The sequence below is a fragment of the Phalacrocorax carbo genome, chromosome 1 (assembly GCF_963921805.1).
Source record: "Phalacrocorax carbo chromosome 1, bPhaCar2.1, whole genome shotgun sequence".
In the NCBI taxonomy this organism is placed as follows: Eukaryota; Metazoa; Chordata; class Aves; order Suliformes; family Phalacrocoracidae; genus Phalacrocorax; species Phalacrocorax carbo.
The window spans coordinates 83,880,886-83,904,041 of NC_087513.1; the positions used below are offsets into that span (position 1 = coordinate 83,880,886).

At 43.8% G+C, this 23,156-nt stretch overlaps 1 pseudogene; it reads right to left on the reverse strand.

Annotated features, from left to right (window-relative positions):
- Positions 1-9,519: 9,519 nt before the first annotated feature.
- LOC104053533 (pregnancy zone protein-like) overlaps positions 9,520-23,156 on the reverse strand; it is a 30,265-nt pseudogene continuing 16,628 nt past the window's right edge.

Consider the following 23,156-nt stretch of genomic DNA (forward strand, 5'->3'; position numbering starts at 1 on the left):
GGTATAGGGCCTGGCTGGAAAACTGTCAAGTGCTATGCCTTAAGTAGAAGCCAGGATTCGTTTCATAGGTAGCATCGCTTGCTCATACTTTACAAGCAGCCCATTTTCATTTCAGTGATATTTTTATTCCCACTCCAACCCATCTTAGCAAAGGGGGTTTGCTGGAGAAACGACATCTTGCAGACCAAGCCGCAGAGCGATGGTGGCACCCGGTGGCCCTGCAGGAAAAGTGCACCTTCTGAGCTCACGTTTTTTCCAGTTTCTCAGGAAGACAGTGGTAGCAAAGGCACCTCATACACAGGTGAGTCAACAGGACTGCTTAGCATAAGGATGAGTCTGCACACTGCGCTCTACAGATTCATATAGTACAAGCATATATATGGACATCCAGCAGACGTACCTGCATTTGCCCTCTTTCCCATTCCCATGCTTATTTACTCACTTCAGCCTGGAAATGAGACCATCACCTTCAGGTACCTCAAAAGAAAACCCTTTCTCTTGTAGTGGGGAAGACTGGAGTTTTCATACACACTGTCAGGGTGTTTTCCTAAAAGCGGGATCATTCACTTGGTGTGCAATATGCCAAAATACATGCAGAGCAGAGGTATTTTATTCATTTCATATTTGCATAAAGATGGGTGCTAGGTGGTAACTCTACAAAGTTACCACATGGCACAAAGAAACGACAAGGTATTTATATTCTTACATGTTTAGGAAAAACCCACCTAAATTCATATTCATTTGTTAGTAATTGCCATCTGATCTGTTATCTGCTAGCTGTATTTTAATTAGCCTCACTAGCTATGTAAATTAGCATGCATCCTCTGGGCGGGGGGGGGGGGAGAGTATTCTCAGTCCTGAATTCAGTCGGTGGTCATGATCTCCCCCTGCCACCTTTACCTTTCCCCTAGTTGTAACCAAGATAGTAGTGGTTTTGTTACGCATTCTTTGATCTGTATCTTAGTCTTTGAAACCAAGGTGATGGGACAGTTAAAACACTAACACTATTGCTGTGGGACAGTTAAAATGCTAACATTATTACTAAGCTACTACCTATGTATCCTATCCATTTTAATAATAGGTTGAGGAGTGTTTTAATGTAATCAAAGTAATAGGTTGGTGGTGTGTTTTAGAAACCTTGGTGAAGGGTGCCCTACCTTACATACTTTACATTCCGCTTGGGTGCTATGGAGAAAGAAACAAGCTACATTAGCAGTGCGCATGCACGTAAGAAGGGGTCAATCAAAGGACACTTGATATGACCAGAAGAGACCACCAGGGACCACCGGAGATGCCCCTCAGCTTTCAAGGACACATGCGTAATGACTATGTAAATATGATAATTAGTTCCGGGAAATTTGACGCATAGGTATGTAACCAGCGATATAAGTTTTTGTTGATGTAATCTGCAGTATGCACGTTAGGTGGAGCGATCCCCCGTGCATCCGGCGCCGTGAATAAAGAATGCCTGCCTTTTAACACTACATTGGTGTTACGAGGTTTATTCCCGATTTCGGTGACATCATTACCGCAGTTTTGACTGACATCACCCAGCTTTCGGCACCTTCTGAGGCAGGATGTTCCATTCTATTAGCCTCTCAGTTCTTCTTCAAGGATATAGTCATAAAACAAATGTTTCCTTTTTTTGTCAGTTCCCTCCTCTGACTGCCAGATTCTGTTTTGCAACGTTCACATGGTCCATTTTTATCACCTAGTGGAAAATTTAATTTTCTGCAGGATATCAAGGGATGATGGCAACTTGTAATGTACCAACCCTGGCCACCAAGAGTTAATCCTCAGATCTATACCATGGAGGTGCAAAGGGAGCCAGAAACCTGATTTGGATCGACCTCCAAGCCTGAGATGTCTTACTGCTCAAAGAAGAGGTTGACATTTTTCCCAGTTTACTGGGGCATATAATTGGGGTAAGTTTACATTTGCAGTTACTGCAGTGTACTGCAATGTACTTTTACAGGCTGCCCAGATCACTGCTTTTGGTGTCCTTCCCACGCATAGACACCAGTCCATCCACAGTCTCACCACATCACTGGTTCTCTTAAAAAACCCTCTGCTAACCCTGGCCAGAATGGCCAATCACCATCTCCAAAAGGAAGAAGCTAGACAGGAGATGATCATAGCAACCCCAGGATCTAACTGCCATACTGACCTGTCTCTGAGCAAAAGTTCATCTGACTGTGCTGGTGATACCCTGAAGAAAATTGAATTTTTGGAATTTTCCGCTAAGCCATAACAATGAACTATGTGAGCTTAGCAAAACAGAATTTGACGGCCAGAGACAGGAACTGAGAGACAGAGAAGCATTTGTTTTACAACTATATCCCTGAGGAGAGCTGAGAGACTGATCAAAGCAAACATCCCACCTCAGAAGCCGCTAGGAATGGGTGAAAAACTGTATAGTCAAGGAGAACAACTAATCGAGATGTTGATAAGAACTAAAACAAAGTGCCCAGTAGGGGAATTATCCTCATTATAATACTAAAACTCAGGCCCATAGGCCAGGAACCGCCGGCCTCCTCTAGTAAATCCCTTACTGTCTGAGCCTGGGTGGAAAATTAGAAGTGATCTGTACCTTTACATCGAAGTGAGAAAGAAATTAACGGATTATTAGCTGAGGCATGTGAATATTAGCTGTGACCGACACATTTAACTGTATAAATGCCTCATAGTTCTCGGTGCGGGGAGCTAGCTTTGTGGTTACCACCTACCACCAATCTTTGCACAAAAATGAATTAAATAAAATACCTCCGCTTTGTGTGTAGTTTGGCATTTCACACACCAGGTGAATGAACCTGCTTTTCAGTATAATACTGGTTTCTAAGTCCTCCTCTGACCTCTCCAGCCCCACTTTTTAGACAAGTCTTTATACACCACCTCTCCCATATCCCTGCCCTACATGTTATTTCCTGCATGGCTGATCCTAGTGTGAATCTGTGCTTCCTACTATTACAAGGCTTCTCCAAGTTTGCAAGCTGAGAAAGTAGAGAGGCTGCAACCTCATCTTTGTTTCCCATCCCTCAGAAAAACTGGTCAATGCATGCTAAACCCCCTTTCTGTTCACTTCAGGGAGTGGGAAGTTGGAACACATAAAGGGAAGATCAGAATCCTCTGTCTCTGTGTGAGAAGCCAGCACCAGGGGTCAGTTACCCGTAGTACCCTGAAGGCACCCTTCTCCTCACCACCACCTTTAAGATGTGAACTGCATATGAAAAGAAAACCAGGTCAACAAGCAAAAGCTGATACATATCAGTTTACTTCCAAATGTTACTGGGCTTGGCCCTCAAGACAAGTATCAACTACATTGCTTATTGACATAAGAAGGAGTATGCAAATAAGCCCACTGTGTGGCAGACTGTACAACACAAGAAGTCACAAGTTTTAGACTTTTCTCACAAAAGAAGCCTCTTTGAATGACAAAGGTAAGCCACATTCCAGGGCCTCTAGCCTTAAATTGAAACAAACGACATTAGCAAAAGAAATCCAAGCATGCTTTAAAAATTACTTATTCATCTATTGCATGTTTTGGATTTAACTGTGGGTTGATAAAAACATCTTGATGCCACTATTTGTGCTTACTAGAAAACTAACCTATAGAATGAGATTAAAAATTAGCAACCTATCACATGTGAGTCTACAGATATTCTTACCTTGCACAGAGACACTACAAATCACAGAGATGGATCCATGGAGTCTCACATGGTTCTAAGTAGTAGCTATTTTAAAAATCTGTTGCTGTTCTGCAGCTACAAGAGAAAAATCCAGGTCATTGTTTACCTCAAAAAGAAGAAAAAAAAAAACCCTTTAAATAAACTTTAGGTTCCCTATATTGTCAACAGTCCCCAGCAACAAACCTTACAGTTCCAAACCACAGCTCTACAGTTTTGTATTTCTTCCCTGTTTTGGGGAAAAAAAGTCAAAGAAATAAGGAAGGCAGATTCACAAACAATTGCTCTGATTCCAAACTGGAGCATATTAGTTGAGCATACACTAATATGCATGAGTCAGGAAAGAAGGCATGTGTCCAAGCTTGCAACTGAGTGACAACAGACAAGTCATTTGTCCTGTGTCCTAACTTCTCTCTGGATGAGGGCTCCTTTCAGCTTTCTATATGACCATTGCAGAGACTCTGTGAAAGTCTAGGAAACTGATCTCTTCTGCCCCAACTAGAAGCAGTGTAGTCTTTCAGTCTTATTTGCACAGCAAAGGCCCAAGTAAGCCACACATATCAAACCTTTATGATTTATCAATTCTTCATCAGATCTCTACCTGTTCATTGTACAAACTCTTTTCTTCATGTATAGATTTTAAGTATGCTGTTTATTTTTTATAATAGCACCCTAACAAGGTCAGAATCCATTTGGGACTATATTGTGTGTTTACAGTCCTCCTTTTAAGGGGCCTACTACCAATTCCTTTTAAAAGCTTTTATTTGCAGAAAAATCCCTTGCTATCTGGAGTGCTAGTTAACAGATTGCCTGTTAGCTGCCTGCTATGCTATGCTCTTCAGGACCTTCTATTTTGCTGGGTGAAGCTGCAAAACTTTGCAGGAAATTTCCCAGTGGCCTCCAGGCCATCTGGTCAACCAAGACCCACACAGCAGCTATGGTGAGGTGATGGGAGGAAGTCTCCTGGCCATCTGCCAGCTACTCATACCCCACCTTTGCTTATGCATAGCAAAGGTTCCTTTCCTGCTCTGGAATATTTCCTATGGATGTCACCAACAACAGGGAGCACCTTTCTACAGTCAGCAGAACTGACCAAGCATCACATTGCCCACCCAGCACAGACTAGCCACTTACTGTATTCCCTAATATTTGCTCTAAGAGGTGAAGACCTCACTGTCTTCTACTGTACACTCCTATCTTAGGGAAGCTTGTCATGCAGCAGCTCTTTTTCAACCCTCTGCTTTGCCAGCTTCCTCAGCCTCTCTCATATGCAGCTGAATAATATCAATTGGATTTGAAACCACAGCCCAGAAACACTTGTTTGTATTCAAATTTCACACTTAATTTCCTTACTTATCTATCCCAAGCAGGTACAAGGTGGCAAGACTTCCTGTCATCAGAAAGGCAGGAATCTTAGTGAGCCTGTTTCTCTTTAGCTCTAGTTTCATGGTCATCTAATGATATAAACTGTAAAACATACCCTTGATATATGTCCATTTTGAAACAGGAGAGCCTGGCTCACAGGCACACTGAGTGCACTAGGTTGCAGCCTTTGGTTTTCATTTATAACCTCCCTATCTTCAACCAGATCAGGGGACCTTCCTCCCAAAGTTCTTCAGTCTAGCCCAAATACACAGAGGAAGAAACTTGTCAGGAAGGCAACTGTGAGACTGTAGGACCCACTTTGCTCCCTTGTCCTTTCCTGTTCATTGGCAGAGCACTGTCAAACAGTGCCTATTGACTTCCATGATGTCTTGGGAAGGGACAATCCTAGGGCAATGCTCCTTAGAGGCCCCTTCCAGTTCCTTTATGTTTTTGCTCGCTTGAACTCATCCCTGTCCTTTTTTTGTATCAGTTGTCTACAGAATCACTTGGTTCCTCAGGCTTTCTACCTCACCTAAATGCTCATTAGGTACTGCTGTGAGACTTCTTTTTCCTTTTTTCCTGCCCCTACTTGACAGCCCCTAGAACAATGATGAGCAGGGTAGGAAGGGCTGGCTCGGCCCACTTTATGGACAGATTGCTCTTGGATGGTCAGAGAATAAAATAGATTTGCTGTCCTCTTGCAAGCTGTGTTGATCATGCAAAGGGTTGCTACACAGGGAATCCCCCAAACAACCCTGGTCACATGATTTGCTTCACTTTATATTCCTTTCTCCCCTTTTTTCTCTCCTAGGTATTTCTTTAGGAGAGTCATCACCTCCCAGATACGCAGCCCACGTTGTTCACTTTTTCTCTATTGGTTCTGGGCTTGTTAACTTCATATTTATGGCATGACTGTCCTGGTAACCTCTCCCTTGGTAATCAGCTCTACAAAACTAGTATCCATTTTTTCTTATCTAGTATCCCACTTTTATGTGTGCTACCTTGCTAATGCCATTGCATATCCTGATGAGCCATCTGCATGCACTCTACTCTTCCTGTTGGATATGTTGCAATTCCTGGATTGTTATCCTGGTATGTTTTTTTTAATAGTGCCACAGGTAAGGATTAGCCACCTGGGTTAATATCTTAACAGGATTGGACTGGGTGTTGCCAGAGTTCTAAACAAACAGACTGACTGAGGCTGTTGAATGACCCATCCAGAAGGCCTGGGCATAGGTAGTAGAAATGGGAAAAATTAACTCAATTTTATGGGAAGTGTTCATGTAAGTCAGAGTCCAAGACAGGGAGATGATGATCTTCAAAGAAAACAGGAAGGGCCTGTTACAGTCACTCTGCATTTTTTTCCAAAAAGAAGAGGGGGAAAGGAAAGCAATACTACAAATCACACCTACGGAGACATTAATTTCCGATGGTTTACAGAAAAAGATGAACACTGAGTAGTGGTGCACGATACAAAAGATGAGAGTAAAGAATGTGTAGTTAGAACTGAACTTTCAATGTGTTCAGTGTGGGATGCTTGGGTACGCAAACAAAGCAAACAAAGAAAAGGGACCATTACAATTCAGAGGGAGAGTTGAAAATGAAAAGGATTCCAACTGCAGAAATGTATGTTATGCATGAAAAATTTATTTGCCTAAAGGGAACATGGAGAAATACAAAGTAATGAATGAAGTAAGAGAAGGCAAAGGCAGAATTAAAATGCAGGAGAAAAAGTAGCAGGGGTCTTCCACAGACAGGAAAGAGGCATATACAGTAGACAGGAGGGTTAGATCAACTAGGGAAAGACAAATTTGCCAACCATTAAAGTGAAGAGAGAAGAAACACACAGGTGGACAGAATGCTTGGGCAGGCAGAGAATTTTGGAAGAGGCAGGGACCTTTTGGGAACAAAAGTGCTTTGAACAAGCAGCTGTGGTAGCAGTTTAGGCAGGCCATGTGGGCACTGGGACTTGGGGTTACATTGCGGACAGCGGAGGAAGAGGGCAATGTGAAGGGGAAGCAGATAACCAGGAATAATTGCCCCTCAGCTGCATGTAGGGGTTGAGAGCAGGGGTGGGCTGGAACCTTTGCAGGAGTGTTAGCAGGTCTCAGAGCAGGAGACATCCTACAGAGAGAGGATCTTGGTGCAGGTGATAGAGGGAAGGAGAAAATGAGGTATGTGAGAATGGGAGGAAAGGGACTGGGGGGAAGTGGGAGTGCAGGGGGGTAGTGAAGGTACAGACACTAAGACCAGGCAGAGGTCTTAGGGCAGTTTGGCAACCAGGGCAGTGAGAAGATGGGACTGGCCACATTGATAGGGGTGGGGGAAGCAGGGTCCTGCCTTGCCCCTGGGTTCCCCAACACCTAGAGTTCCATCCCAATGTCCCTACTCACCCAAGAGGGCCCTGTCACCCTTCCCCACCCTACATCCCCATACAGCCCACCTGACCCAAATCCCCAATCTCTCCCTCTCCTCCTCTCTCCTCATTTCCACCCTCTGCTGCAGGATCCCCCCTTCCAAGAGGGAGGGAGAGAGGAAGAAGAGTGGTTGGAGGATGTTTGTTCCTGGGTCAGGGCTGATTAGTTTTATCCAGGTAAGGAGAATTTCCACTGCTGCAATTTTCAGGCACCAGCAGTAAAAGTGGTGGGAAGCCCCCTACGAGACAGAAGAGGGGAATTTGCAGGTACAGTCAACTGCATACAGGATCACAATATCTTTTTTGTGCTGTCTCCATCTGAGTTCAGGTACACACCTGGAGCAAACCTACAGGTGGAATATGGATTGGAAGGTCTCTGCCTTCCTCTGCCAATCCTCCTAGACAGATTGTGTTAGCACCAAGGGCTCTTCTGCAACTCCTGGTCTCTTTCAGACATGTAGGCCTTTTTTTCATCTTCCAGGCTCTTATCTCCTGGGCATCATTTGTTGCTCAGTTTGTGTCTTGAGGGAACAGCATTCTTTTCTTGCACCAGTGCCAAGAACACACTTGCAGTGCAGGTCCTATGATGCCCTTCAGGTACTACCCCAGTCCTGGCACTGCAAGACGGTGACATGCAGCAGTCAGTTACACAAGTGTTAGTCTAACCTATACCCATAGTATATGCACTTGATCTTAATCTGTTAGCTTTCTGAGGTTGTCTTAGCTAGCTTCTTGATCCCCTTCTGCAAGACAGGTATACAGAGGAAGCTGTAAGGACTTCAATACCCATTTTCCATGTCATCAGGAAGGTGAAACTACCACAACCTCAGGAAGATCATAGACAGTTTGCTACACGGTATCATCTATTATTGTCTTCTGTTTGCATTAAACTTCTACAGCAGCTTTAGCTTTGCATATCCTGCGTGCATGCATGCAGAGTCCATCACTGCCTAATATTGCTATCTCTTTTTATGAAAGATAACTGTATCATTAAAAGATTACAAATGTTTGCTTCCAAAAAAAAGGAAGCACAGGCCATAAAAAAAACAGACTCACAAACACATCCAGATCTAACCCTTCTTTTGTATGGCTTGGCAGACTTGCTTTTAAAGCAGAAGGTATTGAAAGAAAATCCTGAAGCCCTTGATCTAATGGAACTGGGATCTGAAAGTGAGATCTGCAGGATCATGCCATTTTTGATTTTCTAAAATACTCCTGCTTGACATAAGAATTGGAAACAAACAAGAGGCCATACAACACATAGTGAATTTGGAGGGGATGTTATTTCAGTCTCATGGCCTCTCTTCATAAGGCACTGTTACACAGTCCTTTTCTGTCTGGAAGAACTGGTAAACTACTTCTCCCTTAGCCTCCCCTTGCCTGTTCCTACTCTTCAGTTGAGACAGAAAGATGATTCACAGGGCCATGTAGTGAACCAGATCAGGACTAAAAATGCCTTTTTTGCTTCGAGTTTGGTTGCAAACTGTTGTGTTAACTCAATTGAGAAGGTAGCCCAGAGATGGGACTCAGGGAGGAGAGGAAGTTTTCAGCCACTATGGTGACCAAAAGCAAATATGTAACTATGACCTAAGTAATCTTTCTCTCTTTTTCGGGCATTAAAATCTGTGCAGACTTCCTCAGCTGTCAAGCCACTTCCTTACAGGTTCCACATACTTTATTTCACTTGATCGCAGACTACTGTGTAGCAAGCTAGGTTTCACATAGAAACTTATGACCTAAACCAAAGGAAATAGGGTGTGTCCAACACTGTAGGGAAGAGGAAAGCCAGGACAATGAAGTTTTCCTTATGGAAGCAGAAAACTCAGATTACTTGTTGCAGAGCCAGGGCATTCTATTAGGGACCCTTCTTTAAGACATCTGTAGAAAAAATAAGAGCAAGAAAAGGCAAAGTGCCTGATGGATTTTAAGGAAGCTCTCTAAGGACTAAGAGGTTTTAGGGGATGAGTTGCAACACCTTTTTGTCATCGACATAGGCATTTCCAAGTGCATTCAGATTTGGGATGATGCAAGAACTGCATGTGTGAGGAGTACACGTAATGGAATAAAAATAGATCCTTTTAATCTTCCATGGTATGCTCAAGCCTTGAGCTGCATTGAGGTTACACCTGGACTAGAAACTGTAGAAACTAGAAACTAGTACAGCAGGTCCCAATTCAACCTGCAGTCCAAGAAGGCTCTACAGCACATAATGAAATTAAATACAAAGCAGAAGTGGGCTGCTTTGCTTGCTTGACACAAGTCTTCTGCTCTCTTTCAGCAGGTCCCACCTTGCAAGCCTGTTAACACTAACCTGAACTGCAAGGGAAAACATATCCTCTTGCGTTGCGGTCATCTGTAGAAAGAAAAGAGAAAGGGTGGTGAGCTGCAGAACTGCATGGTAGGGTAATGCCAAGATTCTTTCTCTTTAACACAGCCATCCCACTATTAAATTTTTACTCTTCAGACTGAATGCAGCAACAGAAAAATGACTACTGGGTCAGACCAACTGTCTGTCTCCCCAGCATGTCTCCCATACAGCTCTAAAAGACCCTCTTATGCACTGTGATATTTTCTAATGCAAGGACATCTTTGTAAATAGAGCACCTTCCAGTAGTGTGTGCTGATAACCTTGCTTTTTTACTGACAATTAGTGTTTTCATGTCAGATAAGAATTTTAAAAATGTATGTACTAAGCACAAAAATTCTTGTACAGGATAAAATAACAAAGAGGGAGCATGTTAGGTGACAATATTTAGCTCTGTAAAGGCTGAATTAAGAAGTCTCCTCCTCTTCTTGACATGGTGTGGGAGGGGGAACAAGAATGGAATCCAGTATACAACATGTATGCCTGTGGTGTTGCTTTCTAAATCTCTAGTGATAGTTTTTCCTTTTTGTTCTCAGATTATTTAAAAAAAATATTCTTAATGTTCCATCTGCTGTTTTGGCTCACACTGAACAGGGAATAATCAGAGACTCAAAATTACTCCAAGATACCTCTTCTTCATGCTGATAGTTCATTTAGAGCTTTAAAGGGTAAGAAATTATTCTCCTATTATCCTGAGGCATAGCAGCACCCAATGGATAGTAGGATTATTACACTACACATGAAAATCTCAGAACTAAATTCTGCCTTCTGGTGGATCAGTGTGTCAGTATGTAACACTTTTAAAATAAATGCCTAAGCATTTTCAAGAGAGCTAAGGAGCTGGAAAAGACATGGTAAATTGACAGAGAAGCTTTCTTTTCTACGAGTCATAGGTTGAAGCTAGAGGAAGTAAAAAAAAAAACCAACAGTCATTTTGAACACATACACACCACAACATAGTCATAGTGCCAGGCAGTCTCATGTCAAGAACAGGAAAGCAAGTAATTCTGCTACTTGAATGTAGAAGTTTTGTACAGAGGAAACCCAAGCTTGGAATTGCAGGAGGAAGTGCACTGGAATAAGGGAGATATGGGAATAAGGGTTGTAGACAGAACTGTGTCTGGAGGGGGAGGTGGTATAACAGTTACTTTTTGTCTGTGTCAGTGAAATATCACCTGGTTTATAGTAGTCATAGACATGCACTGTTGCTGCTTTCAAGTTCTGCACTTCAACATCTTCTTCTACTGAGATGTTAAGCTTCAGAGAAGTCTCACCCACCTGGAGAGATGAATAGAAGTGAGCAGAAATGCGCTGGCCATCTCACAGTCACCTACATACCAACTGTACTCCCGCTGCACCAGAGATTTCTTTATCTTTCTATGGTCTTCCACCATCTTCCTTTTTTTTGCCAAAATTTTAGGCTGCTTGACCAGCCTAGGCATTTGTATTTCTGATCTCTGAGAATCCCCATGCAAAGTAATGCAGTTGCTACTACTTGAATGGGCAGCTCCCTGTGGTCTTCCTCTTACCTCTTCCAAGTAGATTGTGACTTTGTCTGGTTTTATTTCTGTCTTTTTCACAAGGCTATCTTCTCCAGCTGTATAGGAGGACAAGAAATGAGCTTCTTTAGCATCAGCTCATTTGTCCTCCCCATTGTCTCACACCAAGTTTGGTACTTGTCAGTGAACCACTGCTGACTAAAGCACTCAGCCAAGTCAGGGAAAGGTCTTCGTTCCCCAGCTATAAAGACATTGAGATTGCTGGGAGTGCACAAAGCTTTAGAAAAGATTTTTTTCAGATTTGGAACAAGCATCCTTGAGCACTTGTAGAAAAGGGAAAGATGGTTAGTAGGAAGCTATGATGGATCTCCCTGGTTATCTCCTGGAACACTGTAGCACATCATTGAACACCTCCGTGGAATTCAACACCACTTTATGCAGTATCACTACAAATGGCACTGACAACAGGGTCTCAGTGCACCCCAGTTGATTCTAACTAGGTGCTTTTCAGCTCCTCTCTAACCTCTTACTGCATATGTAATCCTCATTACTGAACATGAAAAACTGCACAATCAGTTCTGCAAGCGGAAAGTTGCCTTGTGAAATAGCCCATGTATGTGCACTTGCTTAGTTTAGTTAATTTGTAGCAAGATGAGGAACTACTATTCTCCAGCAGTTCTTAGATGTTTGGATATGTCTGGCTGAGCTACATTTGGAAAATATTTCGTATCTTCAGGGAAGGCCACAGGAAAAAGTCTTATGGCTTTCACAGAGGTCTTCACAGCAATGAACCCTGACAGCATCTCCACCTCCACCAGGGCCATGTTACTGGTCTCACGGTCCCCTAATGTAACTAATGAGAAAGACAAGAGAGAGCACACTGGATATAGAAGGCATCACAGCATTTCCAGGAGATATTAATGACCACTTCCAAACTCTGGCCTGCTCTACAGTGATGTGAAAGCTCAGCAGCATGTCCCACTGATGGGAGAAAAGGACAAAAAATTGTCCCCCATCTACTTGCTCAGTATGGAGACAGATTGTGCAGCAAATATATTATGAATAATCTTCATCAAATATGGGTAGGGACTGGATTTTCTGCTGTCTGGTTCCAGTAGAGGCTCACATTGCAGGAGAATGCACCTCAGGGCTGGTTCAGCCCAGCTGCCAAGGGTGACCCAAGGGAGGAGGCTGTGGCTCTTGGGAATGCTGCCATGTCAGCTGCTAGTGGTCTGGGGGCTGCTGAGCTGCTCCACACTGACTGAGATAGCTGCTGTGGTTCTGCAAGCCACTGCCACTGTGTTCCCATGCTTCTCCAGGCCTTAATTCTCAGTTCACAGTCTCTTTGGGATCTTTGGAGAAGAGAGTCCTCCCCTTTGTCGTCTCCACAGACAGGAGGTTTTTATGGGGTTCTGGTCATACTGCTGGGACTCCCACTTTTTTCCACTACAGAAAGAACCTCAACGGATCTCATACCTGACAAACACATGGATGACAAGCTGTTTCCACATCCAGGACAAAGACTTCTTCTGGTTTTGGTAGTGGGGTGTTAAAAAATAAAGTAGTCTGGTGGGGGAGAAAACATCTCTGTGAAGTGTGCCAGAGCTTCCCCTTATGAGCTAAAGGTCTACCTGTGCCTCCTGCTTTTAACAAATTGGTAACCAGTGGCTAACACAGTTGGCTCCAGCTGTGCTTTCTGTTCAGTCATGTTCTTCAGCACATAGTGTCAGATACATATGCCAAATGTAACCCTCAGCATGGAGGCTCAGCTATCTGTGATCCAAGGCCTCATTCAGCACAACATTGTCCAGTCTTACAAAAAAAAAAATTGTTAAAGTGTGAGAAAGTACATTAGCTAAAACCCTGTCCACCAGGAGAAAGAAGTGTAGCTGTTAACTGTTGACAAGATAATTGTTAGAGGTTCTAGGTCTCAAGAAGAAAAATACTGACAAAACAAGTACAAAACCCTTAAGAAAAAAAGAAAGAGCAAAGAATGGGAAGAGGTCAACTCAGCAAGAGGGATGATCACACTCCTCCAAAGAGCAGCATAGGCCAATCTTCCCCTGCCTGCCTGGTGACTGACTGCCTGGGCAGCAAGTACCCATCAGATGTCTTATGTTTGACTATATTCAAGTGTAGCCAGTCCTAGTTACCTCCTACATGCATTAACAATAAATAATTGTTGTGTCCTCTTGTCTATACACTGCTTGCAAATTCTATGTGAGCATCATAAGAGATGGCTGAACAGAAGTAATCCAGTGAGGAAGGTTTTCACAGGGAGTGACGAGTTCTTTGCTGCAGGAATGGCTCACAAGCAGACCACTATCAAAGCTGCCAGAAAAATAAGATGTATTCTCCTGATGAACCCGTTGTGTTGGTGTACTGGGATAAGCCGACCTTTGTTCTACATCAGTACTTATCTCTGTGTGTGATAGCCCAAAGGATATTATGCCAGAAGATATACAGAGCTCAGCTCCAGAAGCAGTGACATCAACAATATATGTTCCATATAGAAGCAGGTACTGTTATATATCTCATCACTCCTGACTTCAGATCTACCGATCTCTTAACAATGACACGGCTCTTTGGCACAAGACAGCAATAAAGCCATGTCAACAGAGTATACCTGAGCTCCTTCTTGACATGATTCTGCCTAGAAAGCCAAATCTTACTCAGAATTTGAGGCTGTAGTGCCTGCTTCAAGCCAAACCCCACTTGAATAGTCAGTGGCAAAACCTGACAGCTCTGTTCCTTATATATACTCACCTGTACATAAACACAGCAACTGCCAGTCACCTGCACTGTGTACAACCCTAGGACTGCTAGGAGAGATAACTGATGCAGGACCAACTTGTTGTTCCTGGGCCCATGGAACTCCAATGGAGAAGCATCCTTGCCTTTCACTGGCACCTTTATATCTCTGATCTCCTGAGCAATCAGTGCTGCATACTGAGCAAGGGCCTGCAGGCTAACAACTCTGTCCTGAAGGTAGAGTGAGTAATTTTGCTGTGGAGCCATGCAGTACAAGATCCTGCACACTAGGTCAGGCACTGCAGGGAGAACCACACTACTCATGCCCTGGATTCACACTCTGACACAAGCAAGGTCTATGCCACTAAGTGCATAGGTAGGGTCTATACCACAGGCAGCAGGATGACTTGTTACCTGTAAAGCATGGCTCGTGAGCCAGCCCTGGGCTTAGCAGTCCAGGGCATAATCCCAATTACACCACACATAAGAGTTTCCCCATGGCATTCCTCTTCCCAGCAGGGCTCATGTATGCCTGTCTCCAAAGGATGGATCTAGAGTGACATGCAAATGAGACATGTGCACATCACTCCAGGCACAGTATCTCTCTCCTGCCCCCATGACTTCTCCTGTCTTGTTACCTGTGTGGAAGCAAATCCACCAAAAGCATTTCTTTGTCCACGGAGCCAGTGCACAAGTTTGCTCACTGAGGCTTCATTGTATGCCAAGTCTGGTCTGGAGACATGAGCCAGGAGGATGTAGGCTACTGTCTCAATAAGAGAATAAGATTCTTCACTACTGGAATGTGATGTCAGGAGCTCTGCTGATAGGGGAAGAAACATGTGGATGAGAAAAACAGTAGATCCCTATGAATATCAGCCTCTCCTGCAGTGGTACCCTTCAAAGACTGGCAGCTTCCTGTATACCATCAGAAACGCATGTGCCTTTCTGGGACACCTCAGAGTGAAGAGGCCAGTTCCTCCTGGTTTTGAACTCTGAAGGGCCAGCCATGTATGATAGGCTCAATTTCTTCCTTTGAAAGCAGAGAGAGATCCAGACCCCAAATTCTCAAACGGTTCCTCTAGAAAGCAGTTCCCCTAGAAACTGATTGACTCTGAACAGAGGCTTTTTCTTTAAAATACAGTCCTAGTCTTATTCAGCTCTGTATATATTCAAAGCTATGTCCCCAAGCTACAGCATTTTTGCTGTTTCTGCATGTACCTAGGATAGTCTAATGGGGCTCCCTGTGTTGAAACCTCTAGGACTCATTTCCAGTCAGCTGTATCCATTGTACAAGAATTGGTCACTCTTTGAGCGAGAATTGATGGCATGCTATAGGAGGAACAAGACTACACAAATTATTTTGTTAGCATCCTTCCTATGCAGTGCATAGGCTAGAACAATTTAAGCTAGAGCTGGTCTCCTGCCTGTGGTCCAAGCTCACAGGCACTGAATGCATCTGAGTCTGGTTGAATGTTTTGCTGTAGTGGTCACAGGAGTCTAACCAAAATTCAGCTAAGAATTTAACTTAATTGTGCAACTGTAGACATCTTCTGCAATGGTACAAATGTGAAAACCTGAAATGCTTTTAAATTCAAAGTCAGTTTTCAGAACAAACCTTCACTTTTGAAATAAGAATCACAAAATCACTTGTTTGCATAAAACCAGCATAAAGACTTCAGAATTTAGCTCAGGGACTCTATGGTCTGGTATTACTTCATTATGTTTATCAGAATGGAAGGTTTTTGCATGAGGGATTTGTGATTATTTGTTACTTCCAAGGTGATATAAGCAGAACAATTTTTTCATGAAGTGATAGAACGTGTCTTGGAGATGCAGATACAGATTGACCTACAGATTAATCTTGATTCCTTAAAAAGCACAGAATCCCACCAGGCCACAGAAGGTGTCTCTAGACAGCAGAAGATAATCCTCTCGGGCAGAGGTGCTCCAGCAGGCAAACTAGCTGCAGCTGGTGGCATCAGTCACATCCTCAGATTCAGTAGGTGGAACACAGACACATTTAAACATGTAGGACAACTCCTTTCCCTCCCTTACAACTCCATTGCTTTTGCCAATTCATTGCTAACTATTATCAGTGGAAACAAAAGCCAAAGAAAACTATCACTTGACCCACAGGAAGTTTTTAGTACTCCATGCCTTAGGGCCTTAAGGGGACACTTTCCGAAGTGCTTGTTAAGTTAGAAGCATTAGACTGATTAGATATCAGTGGGGATGTGCTCCAGTCACTTGTTCCATATGTACCATCTCAGAGGCGGCTCTGAAAAAATATTTCACTCAGTGTGTGCAATTACTCCTTCCAGTTCACCCACTAACCACCCTGTGAAGCCAGCTGGGAAGCTTGAGTGGCTATGCAGTGAACTGCACTCTGCACTGGTGGTTGGTCAGGCTAAAAAATCCTCTCTCCCTTTTTATTTCTGTGTTATTTTTCAGTCCCCAATGTAGTTCACCGTTCTGCCAGATGCACAGATGCGGGGAGGAACTTACTTAAGCCAAATCAGGTAACACTGTTACCAACAGTTTAACCATAGGCTTAGGTGCTTTGAAACCCCCACCTGGCATCCTCATTCATGACAGAAGTCCATTTTTTTCCAAGTTAAAGAGACAAAAGGAAGAACCAAGCTCAGCAGCACAACAATAAAGATGCATCTACCCAAGGACTGAGCTGAGTAAACCAGCAATGGGGAAGCAGTCAAATGGTTTGAATTTTGCAAGTAGATGACCAGCAGCTGAACAGACATGGAGAAGCAAGTTTCTTCTGCAAGATCTCTTCTGCTGTGTATGAATAGCTGAAGAATGACAGGAGGACCACAACTCAAGTGAGTACTTTCACCACACAAATTAAGCCTGGATCACCACTACTACTTTTGAGTAGAAATTGTTTCCTGCGTCTGAGAACACTAGAGACTTTCACAGCTTCAATAAATTACCATTTTCTGACACAAAGGTCAATATAAGTATAATTAAATATCTCAAACTGTTGTAAACAACTAAAGGGTTAAACTTGCAGCTTAAGCCATTAATAACCTAAATCCACATCCTGAGAGATACAAATGACACAATGAGCCAACTTGTGAAAGGAATTCAAGGTTCAGAGCTGAGAAACTTCAGGGACTGATAAGAGAAGGAAACATTCTCCTGCAAGGAAGATAAAGGGATGCCACAACCATGAAACAATAAAACCAGTAAGTCACAGTAACTGGGGGAAAGGTAATTCCAGCAGGGGGAGATCATGACCACTGACTCAATTGAGGGACGAAAGGAATATCTCCCCACACACATTCCTCTCAATCATGCACAGTGAATTAAAGTCACACTGTAGCTTTAAACATAAGTGAAGAAGATACAGAGCAATGGAAGAAGGGGATGCCCAGTCAGGTCAATGATTGTGTATTAGATAGACATGGTGCGTTAACTGTCATGTATAAATGTCAAAAATGAACTCCAGTTGGTGTGCACGTTAGGAGGAAAAATCTCCCACGCACCCAGTGCCAAATAAAGCAATGCCTGCTTTTTAACATGCCTAGCATTAAGGAGTTTTATTCCCAGCTTTCAGTGACAAAACCACTGCAATTAAATCCTACAGATATCAGGCCTTAAACACAGTCATTATCTCTAAAACCCAAAGCCTTCTAAATTGCACCAACCTACCAGTTTCCTTCTCTAGCATATCCAGCAGCTGATCTCTCATCTCTGTCTTTTATCAGTGTGAAGACATAAGCCATCAAGGCTTTGATGTAAAGGTTTGTCTTATCAAGTGTTATATTCTTGAGGCAATATAAAGAATTATCCAGCATGGTGTCCTGAGAAAGGAATCCAAACCCAGTGAATTTTCTCTGACCACTTTTTATTGTGAAAATCTATCCCAAACCTCAAGCATCCCAGCTACATCCTTGACATATTTCAGCGCTGACATCTCTTTCAGGGCTGTGGAACATGAAGTAGAGTGGACAAAGCATCACTCACTGTGGGTTGAAAACAAAGATGTGACTGGACATAACACTGGGATGGGGGACTGTTAATACACTGGAGAATCCAGCTGTAGGAAGTGACTGGTAACACGATGGCTCAGAACTGTCAGACATGCATGCTGTGGGTCTCTGCTCCCGAGGGGGTATGCTGTTTTCAGAACTGTACCAGTAAGGCTGGAATATCAGCCCATCATGGCTAGAACAGTCTACACTTGGCCTGAAGATCACTGCTTTTATTTCAGGTCTGAAGGGGGAGAGGGTTGCATACCTGAAAGATGGGTTTTTTATCTCCTTTATCTATATTGGAGAGCTTAATGCAAACTATTGCCTCTTCCTGCAAGTCCTGAGGCATTTTCAGAGACAATTGTTTCCCAGGAGATCAGTTAGGAATAGCAGATGCTCTGCTTTGCTGCAAATCAGGCCATTTATATCAAGAACTTACCAAGTTAAACATTTCCTGTTGAGTTATTGTGTACAAAGGCGGGACATGACAGAACCTCTCACCAACTCAAGCTAGGTACTCCCTGAAACCACAGACCTGGGGAGAAATGAAGGGTGGAGCATGCTCCCAAGCCCTGCAAGAGTTCAGATGTGACTTACATTCTTCTCCAGATGGAGCTCCACCAATGCAGCAGATACAGGCTGTTAATGAGATTGTATCGTGCACACCACCCTGCAAGTCACACAGACAAACATCAAAAAGGGACAAAACCAATCATTGCTTACCTGTCAGTGTATAGCCACTGCAACTGCTTATGGGTGGCATATCTCAGAGAGTACAGTGTCATGCCTCTGGGCATCCTTGGACATGTGGGGACTGAAGCAAAGCACTCCAGGCTCCCTTACTGAATATCATGAAAGGCTGGTGTTAAGGGCAGCCTCAGAGCCATATTGTGCATACAGCCTAGGTGTGCCTTCTCATAAAAGGGCGTGAAGCAAACTGTTAAGTGTTTGTTTTATTAAATATGTTACAAGTGGACATTTGAACAAAGTTTTTATGATACAAGATTTGCATACAAGAAGCAATGCAAGTTTACATACAACTCAGCTGACTGTGAGAAGCTACAGGTTAATATGGGTAAACAGGCTTGCAGGAGCCTCTTTTTCTCATTCGAGGACATTCAGCATTGGGGAAGTTCCACTTACATCCTCAGACATGAGACAAGACTACATCTAATATGAGGGGGAAATTTGGGCCAAGTTGCTGAGAAGCATCATTCACGCTGAATAGCAGAAACTTTGAAGTGTAAGGGGAGTGGGGGAGCAAAACCTACTCCAAAAAGTCCTGTTCAAATAGAAAGCCCAAGCTGAGAAATTAATGAAAGACAGACAAGGATGGATGGTCTATGTGTACAGTCTGGTTTTATTTTGTACTGCATCCAAATTTTAAGCAAAAAGTGTAACCCTTTGCTAAAATAGCAGCCTGTTTTCTTTCATAAACCTGCCTTCTGTTTAATATGGGCAACTTTGCAATCTGACCAGATTGGATTATTCTTACCTTTACAAAGACAATGAAGTCAAGTATTGACATACTGCATGCACAGTGTTCAGTATTTGAGCACTAGGGCATGTTCACCAAGAGTTTGCTGCACTTCCAGCTACACTGGAGGGAACATTCTGGGAATGCCAGGCTCCAGGAGAAGTCATACTTTTTGGGTGGTGGAGGGACAACTGTGTCTTCAGATATTAGAGCACAATGTCAGGCCTATCTGGAGAGTATTGTGTGTCATAAGTCATGAGAAGAGGGAGAATCCAGCCACCATATTCTAGACAAGCATTAAGATATAAAAATATTTCTCCCCATGCCCTTGAAGTGCCTTGGCACAATTAGCCACGGAGTCTTTTGGCTAGAGTAAAATGAAGAAAACCTAGCAGAGATTAAAACCTCATGTACAGAAAATGTCTACTGTCATAAGTCACACTTTTTCCTTCTACTCTGGAAAGCTGCCTTGGCTGTGCTAGGCCATGGGGACATTGCTTTGTGCTACCATGCACAGTGAAAGAGCCTGGGGAAGCAACCCTGTGCCCCACATTGTATTCCTCCCACTCTCACTCCCATGTCTGGCAGCTGTACCTTCAAGTCATTGTTGAAGAGCTTCCCCACACTCTGGAAGCAGCCACTGAGCAGCTGGTGCTTCTGCAGCCAGAGCAGAACATTGTGCACATGATCCTTATTAATGTAAATGTGAGAGCTGGCTTGTCCAAAGGACCTGGCTACAAAAGCTGTCAGCCTGTGGGCAGGGCACAAAGGAATTCCACATCACAGCCAGGAGCTGAACCAGCAATGACAATAAGTTTGGGATAACAGTACCAACTCTGGTCACTCACCATGTGTTGCCCTGGTTGTCAGCTTTCCCAAAGGCACTGTAGGAGCCATCATCATGTTTGTAGAGCAACTGACACTGATAACCTATGAAGACAGGTCCCAGGACACAACTCTCAGTGTGAACGCCTGTAGTATCTCAAACTATCCTTGCTGTGGGAAAAAGGCTTCAAAGCAAGACATCTCACCAGGTCCTATATTCAGAGACGCTGAGGCAAACCTACTACCCCACAATTCCCCATGCATCCCACAGCATCAGTGTGACAAGAAGCAATTACACAGCATCACTGAAGTGCGCCATGCGGCTGCTCTATGTTACTAGAGGTGCCATATACAAGTACTGCGGGTACTGCAGGCTGGTTTGCAGGACAGTGACATTCTCACTCACCTCATGCCTCCCCGTGCCCCAGGGAACCATCATGGGCACCTTGCTGTCAATAAAAAGAGCTGTAGGAGGGAGAAGAGAAGCTTTTCCCGGAGGAGACCGCTGTAAAACATGGTTTGTTTTTCAGCACTTCTGCTAGGCCCTGTTGGACACAAGAAAGCACTTTTTATGCTTTCATGTACAGAAAGCAACCAAGCCATGCCTTGAAGATCTGAGGGCAGGATGCTGTGTGCATCTATTTGCTCTTCCTCCACCCACCACACAGCCTCACTGTTTACCCTCCACCTCACCCCTCTGCTGCTGCCATTCTCTTGGGTATGCCCCCCTCTCCCAGGCATCTGTCCTAATTTGCAGTACAGGAGAGAAAGGAGAAAGGAGACGAAGTAAAATGGGAGGCTGCTGAGCTTGCAGTATAGCAGGATAAGATCAACAGGCTGGAATATGAGGCACATTGCAAAATAAGACACAAAGCACTGTATTAAATTCAGATTATATTGGACAGAGCTGACACGCCCCCACAATACATGTCCTAAGACACCAGGACACACTAAGTTACCAAGCTCTATCTATCCCCAAAGGCTACTCGTTATTCCAATTAATAGCAGCTGATGCCCTGTTTCCACAAGGGACTTTGGCCTGCCTTGGACTGATAAGGGAGCAAACCACAGGCATCAGGTAATGATGGAGTCCATTAATTACCCACACCCTTCTCTGAAAAGCAGGCTGAGTACCTCAACAAAAGGCAGACAGAAGTCCTGCTTCTTCAGAAACACACTTTTCCTTCCATGAGACATTTCCCTTATTCTTTGTAGTATCTTCCTTTGTCACAGCTCTGGCAGTGCTTCCGCTCCTGCCCTGCACCCCCCCCCCGACTAGACCAATGCCCCACACTCTTGATTTTGCAAGCAGAAGGAAGAAAGGTAATTTTTATCTCTTCTCAGGAATTCCAATGCTTTATCTTCAACTTCTGCATCCCGTTCTTTAGTCTTATTCAAGCACTGCAGTATGAAGTTATTTGGTGCAAACTGAACCATGTTCTGTTCACCACAGCCAAAGGGCATCTCTAGCAGCTGGTCTAAATTTTGAACTGCTGGGCACATGATGTCCCCTGAAGTTTGAGGTGGAAGGGCAGAAGAAAGGAAAAGCAGAGACATTCAGCAGTAGGAAATGAAGAGAAGGCTGCCTTCTCTAAACTCTACTGGGATCCTGGAAAAGAGCCAGTCCCTAACTCAACAGAGATGTTTAGGATTTCTGCTGATCCCCCCATATTAGAAGACATCATGGTTCTGGAGGAGGGAGGGAACGTAAAGATGAGGAGATGTGAAGAAAGGTGAAGAGAGCTGTCATTCTTGAGTGGGTATCAAGGAGAGAAAGAATAATAGAGGCAAACTATGTGGAAATCTGCAGTGATGACTTTGGTTCACTTAGGTGGATGGCAGTGACAGGCATCAGAGAAGATAACCTGCCATTTGGAGATCGCCCAGAATCATCCCTTACTAGAGGAATAAATATTGAAAAAGATTACTTGATCCACACTTCTAAGGCCAACATCACACCCCTTACCATTTATCTTATGAGGAACTGGGTCAATGTATCATTAAGGCCAAAGCATAGTGCAAACTCCTCCCACTGGGGACCCAAGAGCAGGAAAGCCTTTTTCAATCACAGATGAAGTGGCTCTGCCAGATCCCTCCAGCACTCCTCCAGGCAGCATCAGGGAGCTCTTCAGATACACTGTTATCTGAGGAAGGCAGAACCCAGGAATTTATCCCATAGAAGAAGTATCACACAATGTAACATCCCAAAGAGACCCAGGTGAGTCACAGCAGCCAAAATTTGCAAACAGATGCCTCAATACAGAAAATTTTGCCAGGTAGAAGACAGACATGGACAACCTATAGTAGTTGTTCTCCCAGGCAGGGATGGTGCCACCAGCGCTTGCTCTCTCACAAATTCCCTCCACCTCTGGGTATTTGCAGTAGGCCTATCCCATCTGCTCTCATGATCAATAGCAGTAAGGGATTTTTGTCCCATACCTGCAGCACAGAAAAAGGCATTTTGGGTCTTCTCTTGTAGGATACCTCCTGGCTGCAGATGGAGAGAAAGTAGATCAGATAGGGAAGGTACAAAAAGAAGTCATCATGCCTTAAGAAGCCTGTCTGCTTCCAAGAATGGACTAAACTTCCTCTTTGGGTCTTGCTAACTGCCTCAGGGGATGACCCACTGTTCCCAGGTGTTATCCACCCTGAGGTCTGACTAACCTTCACAAGCAGAGGTGTCTCTCTCCCCCCCTGCAACAGTGTCACATCAATCCCGTTACCACACAGATCATGAGAATGTTCCCCCACACTGCTCGGTGACATTCATTTTATCTGCAAGG